This window comes from Sphaeramia orbicularis, chromosome 24 (genome assembly GCF_902148855.1).
Source record: "Sphaeramia orbicularis chromosome 24, fSphaOr1.1, whole genome shotgun sequence".
NCBI lineage: Eukaryota > Metazoa > Chordata > Actinopteri > Kurtiformes > Apogonidae > Sphaeramia > Sphaeramia orbicularis.
Window position 1 is genome coordinate 42,158,373 of NC_043979.1, and position 19,751 is coordinate 42,178,123.

The 19,751-nt window shown below is 35.5% G+C and overlaps 1 protein-coding gene across 2 annotated transcripts in view; it reads left to right on the forward strand.

The window, feature by feature from the left end:
* Nucleotides 1-979: 979 nt before the first annotated feature.
* Nucleotides 980-19,751, forward strand: part of LOC115414945 (tyrosine-protein phosphatase non-receptor type 14-like) — a 64,346-nt gene continuing 45,574 nt past the window's right edge. The window contains exon 1 of one of the 2 annotated variants that reach the window (XM_030128313.1): nt 980-1,398. The gene's annotated coding sequence lies outside the window, so the exon portion shown is untranslated. The remainder of the gene's footprint in view (nt 1,399-19,751) is intronic. The other variant, XM_030128315.1, reaches the window with a different exon arrangement.

Sequence of the window (19,751 nt, forward strand, 5' to 3'; positions counted from 1 at the left end):
TTTGAAGCAAAGAAACATGTATTTACTGATATATTGTGTGAAAACTATAAAATAAAAACATTGTTAATGCTGCTAATCTGATGTATTTTCTCACATTTTAATATATTCCAGGAGCTAAAAAAAAAAAAAAAAATGTTAAAAAAAAAAACTGTTAATTATAGTAAGCAATTGATTTACACTCAAACATGTTAGTGCAGATCAGGTTTATCAAAAACAGCAAAGTTACAATAATGGTATGAATTAGAATTAGAACTGGAATTAGGGGGTAGGACTGGATAAGCAGTGGCTTCTTCCTACTCCCTTTCAGGCACAACAGTTGTTCTTTGTTTTTCTATTATTTGTTTTTTTGTGTATTGTTTGTCATGATTATTTTTCTATTGTTTGATTTTTTTTATTTGTGTATTGTTTATTATTATTATTATTATTATTATTATTATTATTATTATTATTTTATTTATTTATTTATTTATTTATTTATTTATTTATTTATTTATTTTATTTTATTTTTTTGCTCCATATGTTTTGTATTATGTCTGTATCTGAAATAAACTAACCTAAACCTAAACCTAATTACAGTCTATGTGATGGTGCATAAACGTCTACTGTATTGGAACTAAAACAACAAAAAAAACCAACAAAACCCATGAATATACATATAATAGTACAGCTTTGAACAGCTGTCCACTGGAGTGACCACTATGCATGAAAGGGTTAATATTCCAAAACTAAATCCTGTTGCTCGTTCTAATTAATTATAATGTGCAACAAAAACGTTTCTCTACTTTCCACTTTATATTTATTTGTATTTCTCACTTTTTTCACAGCTGTCGATCTATTTTGATTTCCCCGATCCCCAGGTTGGGAACTTTTTACGCACTGACGTTCCTGGGACTCTGATGTTTCCGATATTTTCCGTGGCATTTGAACGCAGCATAAGCGCTTCTCTGCCCTGTCCTGAACGCCTCCATTGGACTGGAGGGACCACTACTATAAACATACCAGGAGTCCCAAGGAGAGAAGAAGACTACGGCGTTATCCACGGCCAAGTTGGAGAACTTTTCTGCTTGTTTTCTACGCGTTTTGCACTCGAGAAAAACTCCTGAAAACGCTCCGAAAACATGGAGTTGAAAGAGGTTTTGGGCTGAGTTTGCGTTTCCCTCTGCGAGTTTTTTTTTTGTTCTAAAAAAGCTGCGCTCATTTAATTAAAGAGTCTCGAGATATTTATTATCATCATTGGAGCCTGAACGCAACCTCAGAAAAAAAACAAACAACTTATATGAGGATTATCGATTTGTTTTGAGCGTCATCGTCGTCGAGCAAAACGAGTTTTCTTTCTTTTTTTTTTTTTTTTTTTCATCCAACAAGGAGCAGAAATCGGCATGTAGCGCAGGATCAAGGGTGAGTTGGGACTGAAATCTGGGAATGTTGAGCACAGTTTTTTGTCATGTTGACTCTTTCCATCGTCCTGAGTGAAAACTAGAGGAGGGGGGGGGGCACTTTAAAATCTCAAAGGGCAGAGCTAAAATGTAGGCCAAATGCCTTGGCCACGTAGGGCAGTCAGGGGATCCCAAATATTTTAATGCCAAGCCCCCCACCACCACCACCACCAGCAGCAGATAAACATACATTAGACTCATTTCCATTGGAGGTGAAGTTACAGCTGGGTGTGATATCCTGCAACAGATAATATGTCTTTGTATAATGTTCATCACAGTTAATATGAAATCTATCTATACACTTTAAAAGTCTAATAACATCCAAATAGGTGCGTGCATGGGTTAGTCTGCACCCTAAACCTCATTAGACCTCCATCCTGCAGCACATATTGAAAAAAATATATATGCAGTTGCAGCACCAAGGTCTGTGTATGCATAAAAAATGAGACCTGCCCATGCACCCACCTCTAAAGTAATTGCTGCTCCTGTTGTTTTTGTGTTTTTGTGTGCATTGCTGATGACTTGACTTGAAACTGTTCATCCCAATCACATCCTGGGTGCATGTTTGTGTGAGGATGTAAAGGATCTGTTTGGACACGCACCTTGGACAAGCGCCGTTACTGTAAAAGGGGAGAGTTCTGTAAAGGTAAATATAGCATAGCTGCAGGAGGCGTAGGCCATACACACATACACATACACATCTGGCTGCCTTTATAAGCTCAAAGGCATGCTGTGAAAATTATATGGTGCCAAGGCAAGTGGCTTGGGGAGTACACAGCATCTTTAAAACACTGGTGGAGAATTTAAAGCACCAAAAAGTCACAGTAGAGTGCGTTTAGACTTTATCCTTCCTCGTCACCTCACACAATTTGTTGCAAAGTCGAGATGCGAGGAAGATATGGTCTAATATTTGGCATCTCTTTTAATCACTCCCATTCTGGTCGTGCATTTCTGGTCATCTGTATCCTGCTGTCATACTTCAGAAAACAAAAGGAAAATTTCTAAGTGCCAACCCAAAGTCCCAGTGGCATGTTTTGTTGAAGGTCAGAATGGTAAAGTTATAATAGGTGTTTACAGCATAATATGAGGCTGCATGTAAAAAGAAAAGTGCCTATTGTTTGTGTAGCCAGTGGTCATTTGAGACTAAAGGCCATTTGATTACAATGTGGGGCATCCATACCTGTAATTTTGGTCGAGTGCTCCTGCTGCAGCACAGGAAGAGAAGGAGGAAAAATAGGCAGCAGGAGTTATTGTTGTACCAGTTTAAGGAAAAGCCAAGAAATGTACAGAAATTCCTCAAACTTCATTTGTGGCAATCTTGGTGTTTTTCTGCACCAAAGCATGCGATGTCAAGTAAATACGGTGGCTAAGGTTGTGACCTTACAAAAACACCACACAGTTGTTGGTTTGAGCTTCATAAATATGTTGAAAGAGATGCTCATATCTTACCTGGGGCTTTGCCATGGTAATTGTGATCAGTATGTGTTTTGACATTGTAGGGTAGCTCTGCAGATTTCAATTGTAAGTATGGCAGGATAAACATATTGATGATGAAGGTAGGAGATGCTCGGGCTTGCAAATCATATTCCCCAGATCCAAAGGAAGGAGCATACATGCATTAAAAATAACATTATCACTATTTTTCCCAAAAAAAATAGAATACAAAAGGTATCATTTCCAAAATACAGTCGCGGAAAAAATTATTAGACCATCAAAAGTCATCAGAAACAAAGGTTATGCAATCAAGTACTATCTCCTGTGTGTGTCATGTGACTAAAACAGATGTATGTGTACTTAATTAAAAATTAAAAAAGGCAACACATTTTTATTGTTGTTAACTTTAAATGCATTAACATAAATTCAGATTGTAGATTATGTTTGCCTGCGCAGAAACACTCTCCAATTTGCAACATTTTAGGTTTTCATGCATTTAAACACATACACTATAAACAAAAAGTTAAGGATATATATATATATATATATAATTTTTATTTTTATTTTTTTGTCTTTTTTGCTATTTGTAAATAAAACTTTGTCTGGTCATTAAAAAAATGTGTTTCAATTCAATTCACACTCAAAAAAGTAAAAAGTGCTGTGCAAGAATCCCAACTGAAAAAACAAAAGCCCAAAAATTAAAAATATCCTTAACTTCTTGTTTGTAGTGTATTTACTGCTAGACATCTCTAACTCAACTTTTTTTCAGTTATTTCTTAAAGTGTTAAAAACTCTAAACATGTACAGTCACGGAAAAGATTGTTAGACCATCAAAAGTCATCAAAAACAATAGTTATGCAATCAAGTACTAACTCCTGTGTGTATCATGTGACTAAAACAGACAGAAAAGAAAACATGGAATGTCTAAAAGAACTGTTTTTGTCAGGACAATGCCATAGATATTGATGTAAGAACTGAAGTGATTTTGGTTATTATCAAGAAAATCATGAAAAATGGATAGATATCAGCTCTGAAATCAAACTCTTATGAGCCATTTGTGTTGTTATTAATATATTTGTCCAAACAAATGTACCTTTAGTTGGACCAGACATTAACCCATAAAGATCCAGTGCTACTTTTGTAGCAGTTCCCAAATGATTTTTTCCACTATTTTTAACTTTTCTTAAGTGATTTATCTCAATTTTTTCTAATACTATGGTCAGTATTTTGCATTCTTAAGTGAAAATCAGAAGTTTTTCTACATTTAATTCACTGATCATGATTGATGTCCATAAAAGCTCAAATTAAAATTGTGGAGTATTATATCAAAAACAGAGAAAATGGAGGAAAAGGGACTTTTTCAGTAAAACATATCATTAACTGAACATAAAAACAAGTGTGTCCATCCGCTGTCATATTATCCTCTGTATTTTGCTTTTTAAAATTAATTTCTGGTATTTTCCTATATTTAATTTACTGATCATATGGATGTTCATACAAGCTCAGATTAAAATTGAGGGTTACTATATCAGAAATAGAGAAAACTGAAGAAACAAATGACTTTATCAACAAATATATCAATAATTGAACATAAACCAAGTGTCTTAATCAACTGTCATTGATCCATCTGCATTGTTTTTACTGGTGAATCAATGTTGTAGAAGATGACTGTTTCCATGGTAACTATGGAGCCTCTGAACATCCAAATGGGTCATACCTGATGACCATGAAAAGATGAAAAACTGTATTTTGCACCAATTATTTACATGTACTGATATAATTAGTGGATCAACTGGTATTTAAATGTTTATATCAGTAAGTACTTTTGGTCGGCGGTGAATGTTTGGGTCTTTATGGGTTAAAATAAACAAGAAATCGAACAAAACTAGGTGGTCTTATAGTTTTTTCCACAACTGTATACACTTATATACACTTTTTTGTATACGCTTTGTTCAGCCCTTTTGTAAAGATCAGTAAATCAGGAATATAATTGGTAGATTTATGAGGAATGATAATAAATATATGTAAACGTGTAATCATATTTTACAACATCCTGTGGCTTATTTTCTTTCACACGCTAGAATGTAAAGTAGATTATTATTCAATCCTTTATGATTATCACATCAGTTTTCACACAGTTGGAGTCATTTCTCAGCTATAAATAGAAAGTGCACATGCATTCTTAACGTATACACTCGTCAATAATTTAGCAATGAAATCAAATCTGTTATTTTTATAAGACATGTGTAGGTATGCGACTGATAGGACTGCCTCATGTGTGTGTGGTGAGTGTTTTCAGGCTTTTGTCAAAGGATCTCAGAGTTGTGTAAGTGCTATGCTCTCTAGCAGACAACAACAGCGCCAGGAGCATGCTACGACCTGCCCAACACACACACACACACACACACACACACTGACACACACTCCCTTCCAGGTGCTACAGGTGAACTGTCAATCACCGCCGCCTGCCCCACCCCCCCCATCAAACCCATCTGCCACCTCACAGCCCAGGAATTCACAAGTGTGGTTTCCCCCATGATGTTTTTTTGTGAGGATGTATGTTCAGCCTCTGTTTTCCTAACAGAGCCCTGAGTCCGAATTTTTCCGTCTGATGTTAAAATGTGCGAGTTTTCCTTTGGTGGTTCCTTTCGGTTGTCATGTGTGTTCGAAACAGCCGGATGTAAACAGTAGCAAAAACCAATGTGTTGCTGCTTTCATAGGCCTGTAAACCCAGATCTATTGAAGTCCTGTTCTGAAGTTCTGTCCTGTGCCTGAGGGTTGAGCTGTGAGAAAAGTAGTTGGTGGGTTTTTTTTTTTTTTTGGTGATAGTGAGTGTGTGGACTTGTATATGTGTGTATGGTTGTGTGAGTGTGATGTGGTTCCCAGGAGGAGGGGGCATGGAAAATGTGAACAGCACAGCGGTTTGGCTGGTTCAGACAGTCGATGGTCCCATGTTTCTGTTGTTGAGGTGCAGAGCCGCCGCTATCAGCCTCGTCATCCATGTTTACTCACTTCTTCATTCCACCCCCCCTCTCCTGACCAACTGTACCAACATGATAAGAGCCTGAGAAAGCCCGGTGTCACATCCCTGTGTCCCTGCTGCTTATCTAAAGCTTTTATTTTCTCTTTGGGGTGCTGGGAATCACCCACGCTTTGTATGCATTTTTAAGACTCGTATTCACACCGTGCAACCGTCCTCTCATATCTACAAACTCTCTCGGCCTCCATGACATCAATCCCCTTGATTTCACTGCCGCAGGATGAGTCGGCAGAGCTGCGTCATTCCTGGTTTAGAAAGTCAGTCTCTGGCCAGTGTAAAGCTGGATCCCTCTTTGATCCTCCCCCTCTTCGTGTTCTAGTGACAGTGTTTAGATGGTTATACCAGGCTAAAACCTCCGGGCATTCCCTATCTATTACTGTCAACTGCAGCACCGCTAAGCACATATTTCTACTGATTTTCCGCAGTTTCTTTTGCTTCTGTGATAGTTTGGACTCAAAAAACCTCGTTCTGTCAAATATATTGTTCTGGAAGAAAATTAGTGAAACCTTATCAAGTTGGAGCCACTAACAAGGTTATAATAGTTTTGGATTTTTCATTATAGTTTAGTTTTATTTAGTTTTGACTTTTTTTTCTCTAATTCAGTTAGTTTTAATTAGTTTTTAGAGCAGGTTTGCTAGTTTTGTCGTGTCTTTTATCTTCTTCGCCGTCATTTTCAAATAAATCCCAGACAGGACTCTGAATTCTCCCAACTTTAGTCTCCATGTTTCCAGGTAGAGTGGGGACTAGGGCTGTGTATCAGCAAGAATCTGGCGTTACAGTACAAATCACAATGCTAGGATCACAATACACGATAAATCACGATATATCATGATAATGTTAAAAAGGCAATTTTTTTTTTTTTTTTTTTTTTTTTTTTTTTAATGATTATTTCCTTGAAGAATTGAATTACACCAGAAATCTGCACAAATGCTAAACACATTTTGATTTGATCACAACAGGATCTAATGCTATATCACAAAATGTTCCCGTGTTCAAACTTAAATTCTGTTTTACAGACATTACAGTTTAAGATCCTGTTCAAATGTTCATATTCTATTAGTTCAGAACTAACATCAGAACTTCTTTTTTTGCAATCCCAACAAAGGAACGAGCATCTGCCTCTCAGACAGTAAAAAGTGCCTTTAGGATGCTTCAAATTACCATTATTTAATAAGACAGTGTTAAATAATAATAAATATTAACATATCTGCATTTGAATAAATACCTAAAACTATCAATACAGTACTTTTTATAATATCAATACAGTATTATGAAATGAAATATCGCGATATATTGCAGAACCGATATTTTCTAACACCCCTAGTGGGGACGAGAAGACGACTCTAAACGACAAGTGACAAGAAATGACGGACCGTGAAGTGCCATATGGTGCTGCTAGCTAAAATTTCTAGAGCAAAATAAATCGATTTCATATCAATTCGATGCTGACAAAGACGAAAACTAAGGGAATTTTATCCATAATTTTAATCCGTTTTAGTTAGTTTTGTAAGCACACAATCCAGTTTCAGTTAGTTATCGGTTTTTCTTTTAACTATAGCTTTTGTTTATTTCAGTTAATGAAAATGTTTTTTCAATTCTAGTTTTCGTCATTTCGTTAGTTTTCGGTAACGATAATAACCTTGGCCACTAATAAAGAAAAATAAGTTAAAAATTAGAGCTGCACAATGTATCGTTTGAGCATCGTCATCGCAATGTATGTGTTCGCAATAGTCACGTCGCAGGTCCTGCAATGTAGGAGGCAAACGGACTCAACGTGTTCTCACTGCGCACAGCGATCCACCAGTCGGAATCATTCTTAATCAGTTTGCCAAAGCAGACCACACCCCTGCACATGGAGTAAGTTGTAGGGGTGTAAGAAAATATCAGTTCTGCAATATATCGCGTTATTTCATTTCAAAATACTGTATCGATATTAAAAAGTACTGTATCGATATTTTTAGGTATTTATTCAAATGCAGATATTGTGGAGGTTCATTTTTGTTTTTTTGGTGTTTTTTTTTGTATATATTTTATTTATTATTATATAACACTCTTTTATTAAATAATGTTAGTTCCTTTGTTGGGATTGCACAAAAATAATGTCATGATGTTACTTATGATCTAATAGAATATGAACATTTGAACAGGATCTTAAACTGTAATGTCTGTAAAACATAATTTAAGTTTTAACAAAGGAAAATTTTGTGATATAGCATCAGATCCTGTTGTGATAAAATAAAATGTATTTAGTATTTGTGCATATTTCTGGTGTAATTCAATTCTTCTACGAAATAATCATTTAAAAAAAGAAACAAACAAATTTTTTTTTAACAGTATCATGATATATCGTGATATATCGTATCGTGATCCTAGTATTGTGATTTGTATCGTATTGCCAGATTCTTGCCAATACACATCCCTAGTAAGTTGCTGATAACAACATTGAAAAATGAGGCGCGAACAAGAGAAAATCACCAAAATGAAGACTTGGTGCCAAAAAGAAAAGCAATGTCAGCTATAAACGTCTGTTCTGTGTCGATCTTGCTTTTGTTACCACAAGAGATAACATAACTAAATCGTTTGACCATTTACATCAGCACCACACAGCTATTTCATATCGCAGTATATATCGCAGGGTTAAAAAAAATCGCAATGTCAGTTTTTTCCAGTATCGTGCAGCCCTATTAAAAATGCTGGTTGGCTGCAGTTTCCGAGATACTGTATAGCAGTGGTTCCCAACCTTTTTTTGGCTCATGACCCCATTTTAATATCTCAAGTTTCTGGTGACCCCAAGACATTCAAAACACAAAGATTTTTCTTTTGGAGATGTCTTAGCGGGGCCAGGTGGGCAAAAAAAATCTTTCCATTCTCTTTCCATTCTCTCGGTTTTCTGACTGTGACTGTTGACCTGCGACAGGTTGAAGCGTAGTAACGTGTGTGGTCACATGATCGGGTCAATCAAGATATACCCTCTCCGATATTGTATCCATTTTATTTGAACTTGATTTTTATTAGGAAAAGTGTGTGGTGTTTTAAATATACTAAAATATGTTTTGAATTATTACAAAAATATATATATTAGTAATTAAAAAAAAAAAATCAATTACTAGAAATTCCAGATGATCCCATGTGGAGTTGCGACCCCAAGGTTGGAAAATACTGCAGTGTTGGGTTGAAGTGGGAAATTCTGAGAATTAATGATAGAATGGGTTTTACTGTCTCAGAGCTACCAGATGTGCTTCAAAACACTGTCACAATACATTCACTTTACATGTTCTTTATACTGGACGATTTATAAATCTATTGGATAAAAGTACATGAACCAATAACACGTTGTCAGATACACTGAAAACATTAGATAAACAGCACGGTTTTGTGATTTGTTTTCCAATTGTTATTATTAAAATATGTAAGATTTAGCTTATGTAATGTCTGAGGCAGATCATTTCTGGAAAAAAAAAAAGAAAAAAAAGTAAACCAGTGTTATTTGTGTAATGGTACACAAAGTTATGTGATTAATCAATATATTCAGTAAATGTGAAGGTTTTTTTTGCTAATGCTCCCAATTCATATAAGATTGGGAATTTATCTGTGTCTACTATAATGTTTTGAATAGAAGTGAAAAAATATGTTTATTTGACAAAATAGAAAAGATGAAACAGGCTTTGATAACGATCATTTTTTTCCAATGTCTTTCTCAATATATAGTCAGATGTATGAACAGGCACATTTTACTGTATGACTAAGGATTTGATAATGAAGCTGCAGTTAACAGAGCATTTGAGCATGAGCAAACTGCAAACTTAACACTTCATTAATTTCCTGAAATGAAGTTAAACAACAATTTTTTGTATATATCTGATATTTTCTAGTTTCTTTTCTTCTCTGTGACACTTAAACTGAATGCGTTTGCGTTGTGAACCAAACAAAAACATCAACTTTGCACCTTTTTCACCCTTTTATAGAAAGAAGTAATGAATCAGTTGATTGTGAATTAAACTAACTGATTAATCAACAATGAATATGATCATTAGTTTCAGCGCTAGTAGAAGATTCTGCAGGAACAAGAGTCTTTCGAAACAATGAAATTCGGAATAACTTTTAAAGCGGTTATTGTGACATTGTGCCGATGTGAAAGTGTGTGAAGAGGTGATGTTTGTGATTGTAAAGCTACAGCGGAGGCTCCTTCACCGTCTGGATGTCACCTCTGTGTGAACACTCTGCTGTATGCGTTTGTCACCCTCACTCTGTTCTCATACAGTAGAGAATGTGTGTGTGTGTATGTGTGTCTTTGTCTCGGAGACAGAGCTTGAGTGAAAAAAAAAAAAAAAAAAACGAGAGCTGGAAAGTGAAAAAGCAGATGCGCTTGTTAGAAACACATCGTCTGTCCGCCTGGCTCCACCATCTGTTTGCAGCTGCTAATATTTGTGTGTGTCTGTGTGTGTGTGTGTGTGCGTGCGTGTGTGTGTGTGCAGGCGGCCATGTTTTTCCTACATTACAGGGGGTGAATGTGACACCGTGGGGAGTGGGGACTGTACAATGTAAATCATTACATTTCAGACTTAAGGCTTGTCTTGTTTTGGGGTTAAGTTAAGGTTTATGTTGTGATTATGGTCAACATTCATCTCCTTTTATAACCGCAATATTTAGTTATGTATTTCTAGACTAAAATATAAAAAAAATATATATATATTATTTTAAAAATTTGTTTATTTGTCTCAAACTTTGAAATTAAAAAGAATGAACAACTTAAAAAAACAATAAAATCAAGAAGTCAATTACATATGCACCCATCAGTGGTCATTAATCACAGAAAAAGTAATGAAATGTAATAAATTTAACATAAATGTACATATGAATCAGTTCGTAAACATGTTAAGTCTATGTACTGTACTTTCTTGATGTGTGTACTTACTTTTCAATTATTTAAAAAAAAATTGATAGAAATGCATAAAAAGGTACATTTAATTTAGTCACATGTTGATGTAGCTGGCATATTCCATTTACTAACAAATTAAAAAAAACAGTTTAAATATTTTTTTTTTTATTAGACAACCATAGTTTTTAATAATTCACAGTTTTTATATACATATTTGTTCTGTCCTGTATGTTACATAGTACCTGTTTTATTTATTTATTTAGCTTAGAGTTTGTCAGTGTCTAAACTATGTTATTTTGACTCTTTCTCTTGAATTAAATGACATATACCATGGATACACATCAGTAAATGCAACATGAATTAAACTTTAAGCTATTTTAGGGAATTACCTCTGCAGTGTACATGTTTAGAGCTTTTATTATGATAAGAAATAACAGAAAATAACTGTGATTTAAAGATGCCAAGCAGTATATATGTGTTTAAATGCATGAAAACCATAGATGTTTGTGTATACTAGGGAAACACCGTCTACAGTATGAATTTATGTTAATTCATTTAAGGTGTTGCCTTTTTTCTTATTAAGTACACATACAGTCGCAAAAAAAATTATTAGACCACCCTTGTTTTCTTCAGTTTCTTGTTCATTTTAATGCCTGGTATAACTAAAGGTACATTTATTTCGACAAATATAATGATAACAACAAAAATAGCTCATAAGAGTTTAATTTCAGAGCTGATATCTATCCATTTTCAGTGGTTTTCTTCATAATAAACAAAATCACTTCAGTTCTTACATCATTCTATGGCATTGTACTGACAAAAACAGTGCTTTTAGACATTCCATGTTTTCTTTTCTGTCTGTTTTAGTCACATTATACACACAGGAGTTAGTACATGATTGCGTAACCATTGTTTTCGATGACTTTTGATGGCCTAATAATTTTTTTTGCAACTATACATGGTTAAAGCTTTTACTGTGGTAAGAAATAACAGAAAATAGCTGATTTAGAAATGTCTAGCAGTATATTTGTGTTTAAATGCATGAAAACCTAAGATGTTTATGCATGTTAGGAAGTGTTTCTGTGCAGGCAAACCTAATCTACAGTGTGAATTTGTGTTGCAGCATTTTAAGGTTAACAAGAATAAAAATGTGTTGCCTTTTTTAAATTAAGTACTCCTACATAGAACTGTGTGTTGTACAGAAACACACATGGTCAGAGTGAGTAAAGGGAGTCCGTATGGTGGTCCCTCTGTCCCCTTGGCATGCTGGGAGGACAATTGCCCTCAGTATGTGCATCTGCTTTTGCACATGTTTTTTTTCTAAATAGGAAAAGACTACAAAATATGTTTTACTGCCAAGTGACTTTGGCAGCGGGGCTCTGACAGAACAGTGTTTTGTCTTCAAGCAGCACTAGGATAAAGTCTGATCCAGGGTCAGATCCCAGGAGTTAAATCTGTGCTGCTCAGACAGACTTTGGTGATATGTGTGCAGGAATGTGTGTGAACCTCGGAGCAGTGTTTCCCCAAAACATCTCACTTCTGAGCTCGTCTTAGCTCTACGGTAAGCCAGTGGGGGCAAAAGAGGATCAAAGTCCTAAGAAGATTTCAGTAAATATCGGACCAAATCTGACTCTTTGGGAGCAGACTTTGGTGTAATAATATTCTGAGATTCTTTTGTTTTTGCCTCGTTTGGAATGAAGGACAGTGTCAAAACTAGCTTAAGTTAATTATTATGAATAGACTTTAGCACTAAATGTTAAAAACACCTCAGTTTCTACTTTCTTATTCATTTTAACATATATTCATATTATTTGAGTAGAGCTGTTAAATTTATTACCCAATAACATGATCTATTTATATTGGTATTCTATTCAGTGTCATAACAATGTCCTATTCTCAGCATATTAAAGGCATTTTCAAAAGATGGAAAAGAAGGTGTTTTCTTTACATTTCTGCCTCGTCTTCTTGTGTATTAAATTTTATAAAACCTCAGTTCTGTAAGGCACAATCACACAAATGACATCCTGGGTTTTAAGGATATTCATGCTGTAGTGGTGTCATATGAATGTTGAATGAATAAGAGAATGAAAGGAATGCAGCTTCTGGGTTAGCTACAGATAGAACAGAGGTTGCATTTGAAAGGTTTAAATGTCACTTGGCCTTTTTGCCAAAGTAAAAGCAAAATTCTGTCTATCGGCATACCAGAGATATGCATGTAAAGTAAAGATATGAAGGAAAACATATCCTCTGGCATCATTGACTATAGATTCTCAATTTGTAATAGGTGACCAAAAGCAACTACTGAAGTAAAACATTTAATACCTGTTGATCCACTAATCCTATCGATCCATGTAAATAATTGGTATAAAATACAGTTTATTGTCTTTTCATGGTCGTCAGATATGACCCATGTGGACGGTCAGAGGCTCCGTAGTGAACATGGAAACACCGTCATCTTCTACAACATTGATTCACCAGTAAAACCCATGGTGTTTGGCAAATGGCAGTGGATGGAGACACTTGGTTTATGTTCAGTTAATGATATATTTTGTTTAAAAAGTCACTTTTTCCTCAGTTTTCTCTGTTTCTGATATTATAAGCCTTAACTTTAATCTGACCTTTTATGAACTTGTACACAATCAGTGAATTAAATATAAGAAGATACATGATTTCCACTGAAAAAATGCAAAATACAGTGGACAGTATTATAAAAAATGGTGATAAATCACTTAAGAAAGGTCAAATAGAGAGAAAAATTCATTTGGGAACTGACACAAAAGTAGCACTGAATCTTTATGGGTTAAGGACAATTTTGTGACATTTTGAGACACTCGCTTTCTATTGAAAACAGCCTTTGCGTGTGTGTTTTTGCATGTTCTGTTCCTGATTATAGACAGGGTACATCTTAAGAAAGTAATCCACTTCTATTGTCAGAACACTGACTTTAAGTAACACTAGTTTAGTCCAGCACATAAAACTGTAAGCAGAGGATAGTGGAGGAAGAGGACTGCACATCTGAGCTGCGAAGCACTTAACCCATTTGTTTTGCTACAGCACTCATGTGTAACAGGAGGGGAAGGGGCTGGTGTTGGTATTTCAGACCGAAACAAGCAGCGGAGATCAGATTGATTGAGTTACACACGCTACACTTGCGTCCTCGGCTCTTGGTGGCCTGCGTCTAATGGTCTTAGCAGTGGGCGACAAAGTGCTGTTTTGTTCCCGCTATTGTGTGGATGTGAATGGAGCAAAGCGACAGACTGGCTACCCTTAAAGAGAGAGACAGAGCCAGCACGCTGCACCCAGATCAGCAGCTCCACTCCTGTTTGAACTGTATATAAAAGTAAAAAAAATCTCCATGCATAAAAAGTAGCTTTTTGATTTTTCGATTAATGACACATAAGCAGACTCTTTGTGTTGACCCAGCTGTTGTGTAATGCTGCCAGGCTGGTGTTTGTCACAGCATGTTTTGGTTGGGTTAAGTCTCAGGTGGCCCCTCTGTGCTGAATCCACACCTGAGTGGGCACAAAGCTGACTGGCTGCAAAACATCACACCCTCAGGAGGAGGGAAACCTGTGTCAACATTTCATATCTTTCTTTTGTCAGCTGTTAGCGCATGTCATCAATATCATATGCGAAAAAATGAAGCGGCTTCTTTGATGGCCGACTCCTCTTTTATTCGTATCATTGACTGCATATTATACAACATATCATAACACAACACGCTGGGACTAAATCAATCAACTATCTTTGTTTAGGTTTGTCATGTTGACATGCAGTGATGCACCAGTGTAAAAAATGCCTGATAAAAATAAATCTGACGCCAGGCTGACAGAGAACACACCACTGTTTGCCTCCACTTTTGCTGCATAAAGAATAACCATATCCTATTTTTGGCTTTTGTTAACATCAGGGCGAAGTTAAGGGAAGGTTAACATCTGGTGTAAAAAATTAAATTACAATAATCTACACTTAATTTATGTTTTTGGGTAGGTAATTACTTATATTTTCAGGAAAACGTATTTTGAAATGAGAAAAAAATTAGTGAAAATTTGTTTTTAGGAGTTTTAAGAGTGTGAATGTTTGGAAAGTGACAAAGTTTTGTGCCGTCATTCTGGGTTCATTCTATAAACTCTCATAAATAAACTAAATTTATTCCAAATAAATTGATATTTGACTATTATGTTATTTATGTCATATTCTAAACACACTGTTTAAAATTAATAAATGCATATATCTTTGTAAAATACGTTTGAATATAATGTTAATATTTTTGTTAGGTGTAAATATTAAAAAAAAAAAGTATATGATATTGATAATTGAAATAAAAAAAGTTTAATTTGATATTTACTTTTGTTGTCCATCTGTGACGCTGCCATTTGTCAAAACTTTTGCTATTAAGGTATGATCAAAATTTTTTTTTTCCCTCTAACCAATTATTAGATTGTAAAATAGAGGGTTTAAGGTATACACTGAATACATTTAGGATGAATATGTCAAAATAACTTTGGAGAACTTTGTAATTCTTGCATAAAATACAATTATATGTAATATTTGTCTAAAACTTGTCTGGTTCAAAAGTTATGAATCAAAACATAGTGGGCTGTCCATCCATGATGCCCTTGACCCCGCCTTGTAAGTAATTATCTTGATTGAAAACAACATAATGCAACAGTTTTTTCAGACATATTTAAAAAAAAATGTTATGGAATCTTATATCCAGTGGATGGCTTTTTTTGGTCCCCTATAGAGGACATAAATGCATCGCTGAGCCTCAAGAGGATATAAATAAAGCATTCAGATCAAAGCAACCAGGTCTCACGATTAGGTTATGTTCCCCTTCTCTTCAAAAAAAGGGCCTTTTTCATGTTCTGTCTTTTAATCTTTGAGTTTCATGCAGCTTTCATGTTCAGATACAGTGAGAAGACTTCAAATAACTGCATGTAAACTAAAAATTAACTAGTAGTAGTGAAGGAAACTCATGAAAATGTTAAAGTTTTTAGATAAACACTAATGAAAAGTGGAGGAGATGTGGTGTTTGCAAATGTGTCTTGTGACACAGAGATGCATGAGTTTCACAGCATTAATTAACCCATAAAGACCCAGCGTTACTTTTGTAGTAGTTCCCATATGATTTTTTCTCTCTATTTAACCTTTCTTAAGTGTATTATCACCATTTATTATAATATTATCCTCTGTATTTAGCTTTTTTCTAAGTAAATTTCTGGTATTTTCCTATATTTAATTTACTGATCATATGGATATTCATACAAGCTCAGATAAAAGTTGAGGGTCTCTATCAGAAATAGAGAAGACTGAAGAAAAAATGACTTCATCAACAAATATATCAATAATTGAATGTAAATCAAGTGTCTCAATCAACTGTCATTGGTCCAACTCTATGGGTTTTACTGGTGAATCAATGTTGTAGAAGATGATGGTGTTTCCATGGTAACTACGGAGCCTCTGAACGTCCAAATGGGTCATATTTGACGACCATGAAAAGATGACAAACTGCATTTTTCAACAATCATTTACATATATTGATAGGATTAATGGATCAATAGGTATTAAACATTTTAGATTGGTAGGTGATTTTGGTCGCCAGTGGCTGTTTGGGTCTTTATGAGTTTAAAAAAACAAACAAACAAACAAAAAAACAAGAGACGCTCTCCACTGCAAATTACATTCCAAAAAAAACAACTAAAGAATGTATGTGAAAAAACTGTTGTCTCCAATCAAGACAATTATTTAATGTAAAAAAAAAAAAAGCCAAAACATTTACTTCCCTGGGTCTCAGGTGGATATGCAGCTGAGTATTTTGTATTATTTTCCTCTTATAATGTTATTTTACACTTTTTGATCCCAAACACCAAAGATCTTTTATTTATTTTCACCCTATTTCATTTGTTTTTGCCCCTTGCCACACAAGCGGGGGGTCACAAAGCAAAAAGACAACAAATGCTGGGAATGGTTTCATATATATTTAGCCACGGCTCGCTACCCTAAAAAGGAAAAACAACCATCTATCCCTCAGTTTTTTCCTCTCGCTTTCGCCGCGCCACAAAATTACAACGTGCAAATTCATAAACGTATATGCTGTTTTTGCACGCTGGAAATAAACACGATGGTCGGGAGAAAATGTCGCTGGAGAGCTGTAGCTGCGTCGAAGCAGCGTTTTCTAGTGTGGAGGAGTGGGTTTGGTCCCAACCTATTGTCTGTCTGTCTGGCTTTACTCAACCACACACTCCCAACCATGCCACTGATTGCTAGTTTAGAGTTGCACTAACTGCTGTCTGGTCCTTTGGCTAACCTCTGAAGAACCTGGTGGGTGTGTTGTGATCCTGTGTGCATGTGTGTGTGTTTGTGTATTTGCGGTGCGCCCTGTTCATGCGTGTCTATGTTTGTACACTACACAGTGAAAGTATGCGCCTTTTTATTTGTGTTTTCGTGTATACTTGTTGACCTGCGGGGCTTGTGTTGTGTTTTTTTTTTTTTTTTTTACGAGGCCTCTGGGGGGGGAGGGGTTTACCGTCAGCCTGTGATGTCACTTCCATTAAAGCCCAGGCAGAGGGGAGGCTCGGAGGAAATGCGGTTCGGGGTCAAGTGATGACTGAGGCTACAGCGGCCGCGTAACTCCAAGCAAAACACATTTACTCACCAGTTGTAGCGTAGTTAGTCACTTGCAAACTGTGTGTATTGGCATGAACGTCCATTAAAACCCATTGTATATGATGATGCTGCGTTACGGTATGCTGCTTTGGATCAGTTCAGGAGGAAAGAATGTGCTAAAAAAGACATGTGAGTCAAGTCTGATTCAGATGCACCAAAACTGCACGGTTGTAAGTCAGCAAATTTACTGCTTCGTACCCTTTTTTCATTCAAGACTCACTGTTTTTTTTTTTTTTTTTACTCACTCAACAATGTCACACACACATGCACTTTCCTTGGTTGTGGTGCATATTTGTGTCAGGTGTGCTCTGTTTTTCCAGTCAGGGTACAGAGGAATCTGGGCCAGGGTCCAAGCTGACTATCAACAGCATGTTGCCAGAGCTCAGGACAAGAAGCAACACATCCACTCCATCTGTATTCCTCCTCCTTCTCCCTCCTCCCTATTTTTCTCCTCTCCTAATCACTGGAGCATTGTGAGCTGTATTTTGTTTAGTTTTTTTTTCACGCTCATATTTCAACTTTCTGCCCCTTGTAACCCCACTTACCTGCTGTATTTTTTTTGGAGGTTGTGGTTTCGTTGCTGAAAAGATGGATAGTTTGTTGTATTTTGTTTTGTTTTTTTTTGGAAGGGATATACAGTCTAATTCCTGTTTAACAAGGCTACAAAGTGGCCACCACCCTTTAAATGACACTGCTCGTAGCTATTTGAGTTAATTCCAGGTGATGACAACCGTATTATTTTGTAAATGAAGTTCATGTGTGACTGTCAGAGAAATCTTTCCAGGGTTCGTACGGGTCCTTGAAATCCTTTAAAATGCTTGAATTTCAATGTTCTGGTCTGAAAAGTGTTGGAATTGTAGTTTAAGTGCTTGAAAGATGTTAGATGTCAAGCCAGAGCTACTTACAGAGAGGTGATCCATTTGGAAAAATAAAACTTGTTTTTTTAGGGTTTTTTTGTTTTGTTTTGTTTCATGTTTAGTGGTAGTTTGTATGTGTGTGGGAAGGGTGGGAGGGAGGGGATTTGGTTGGTTAAACTAAGAAAAATAATTCAAGACGCTGTATCGAAAATGCAATATATACAGTATTGTTTTTCCTTTCTTGAATAAAATAAAAATATTTAAAAAAAAGAAAGCAATATACTGTGTGAAAACTATGGAATAAAACTTTTTCACGCAGCTAAAAATAAGTAAATGAAAATAAATAAATAAAAGTTTGTAAAAAAATAAAATTCCCAGGCTCTCTCAGGTCGACTCCAGCTACATTTTTTCTTAATCTTTGTCTTTGTGCGAGTGTGTCTGAAGAACACAAAGAGGCTTCTCTCTTTTTGGATAAATCTTTGTGTTCTTCTTTAATGTCTAAACTTTTTGCTGTTATAAAACACAATTTTAGATGTTTATAGCATAATACAATGTACATCATTGTGATTAAAAAGTGGAAAAAAAAAATTGTGAGTATATGTATTCCCGTGGATATGTATTTAACCCCGGCGATGAGGTGCTGTGCTGGAAAAATGTGAAAATGACCCTTAAAAGTGCTTGAATTCGACCTTGAAAAATGTGTACTAACCCTGTCTTTTAAACTGAAGCTCTCATATTATTGTTGTTTGTACAGAATACAGTACAGGTGTGGATGTCGGTGTAAATTCTCATTTGCTCAGGTCATTGTTCATCATTAGGGTCAAAACATGGTATTCAAAATCTCACTGATGGGACATTTTAGAGACAATTTGACAGATTAGTGTTGCTAAATGACCCACATTTTTACTTTTAAATTAATTTTTGCTTTAGTTGGACCATAAGGGATTATCTAAAACAAGTAGTTACTTTATATTGAAATAAATGTTGTAATGGTAATAAATTAAAGTTCGCTCTCTGACGGGACATTCCTGTGTTTTGACTAGAGCCCGACCGATATGGGATTTTTGGGGCCGATGCCGATACTGATACTGGGGGCTAAAAAAAAAGCCGATATCCAATATATCAGCCAATATCCGATATCGACCGATAACAGATATATTGGCCGATATATGAAATACGAACATTGATCTACACAGGATATAATAATCTTATATTAGATAATTGTGGACAGGTGGATTAACAGTTGCATAAATCTTTGTTTATGACACAAAGATAATTTACATAACTTTAAATCGCTGTGTAATAGTCTTATATTATACTAGTATATGACCAGTGGAAAACCCCGGGTTGTAGATGTGGTAGTTTTTATGCTGGGGAGAGCAGACTTTTGAAAAGGATGTGAGTCTATATTTTATAAGTAGTGACATAAAAATTGT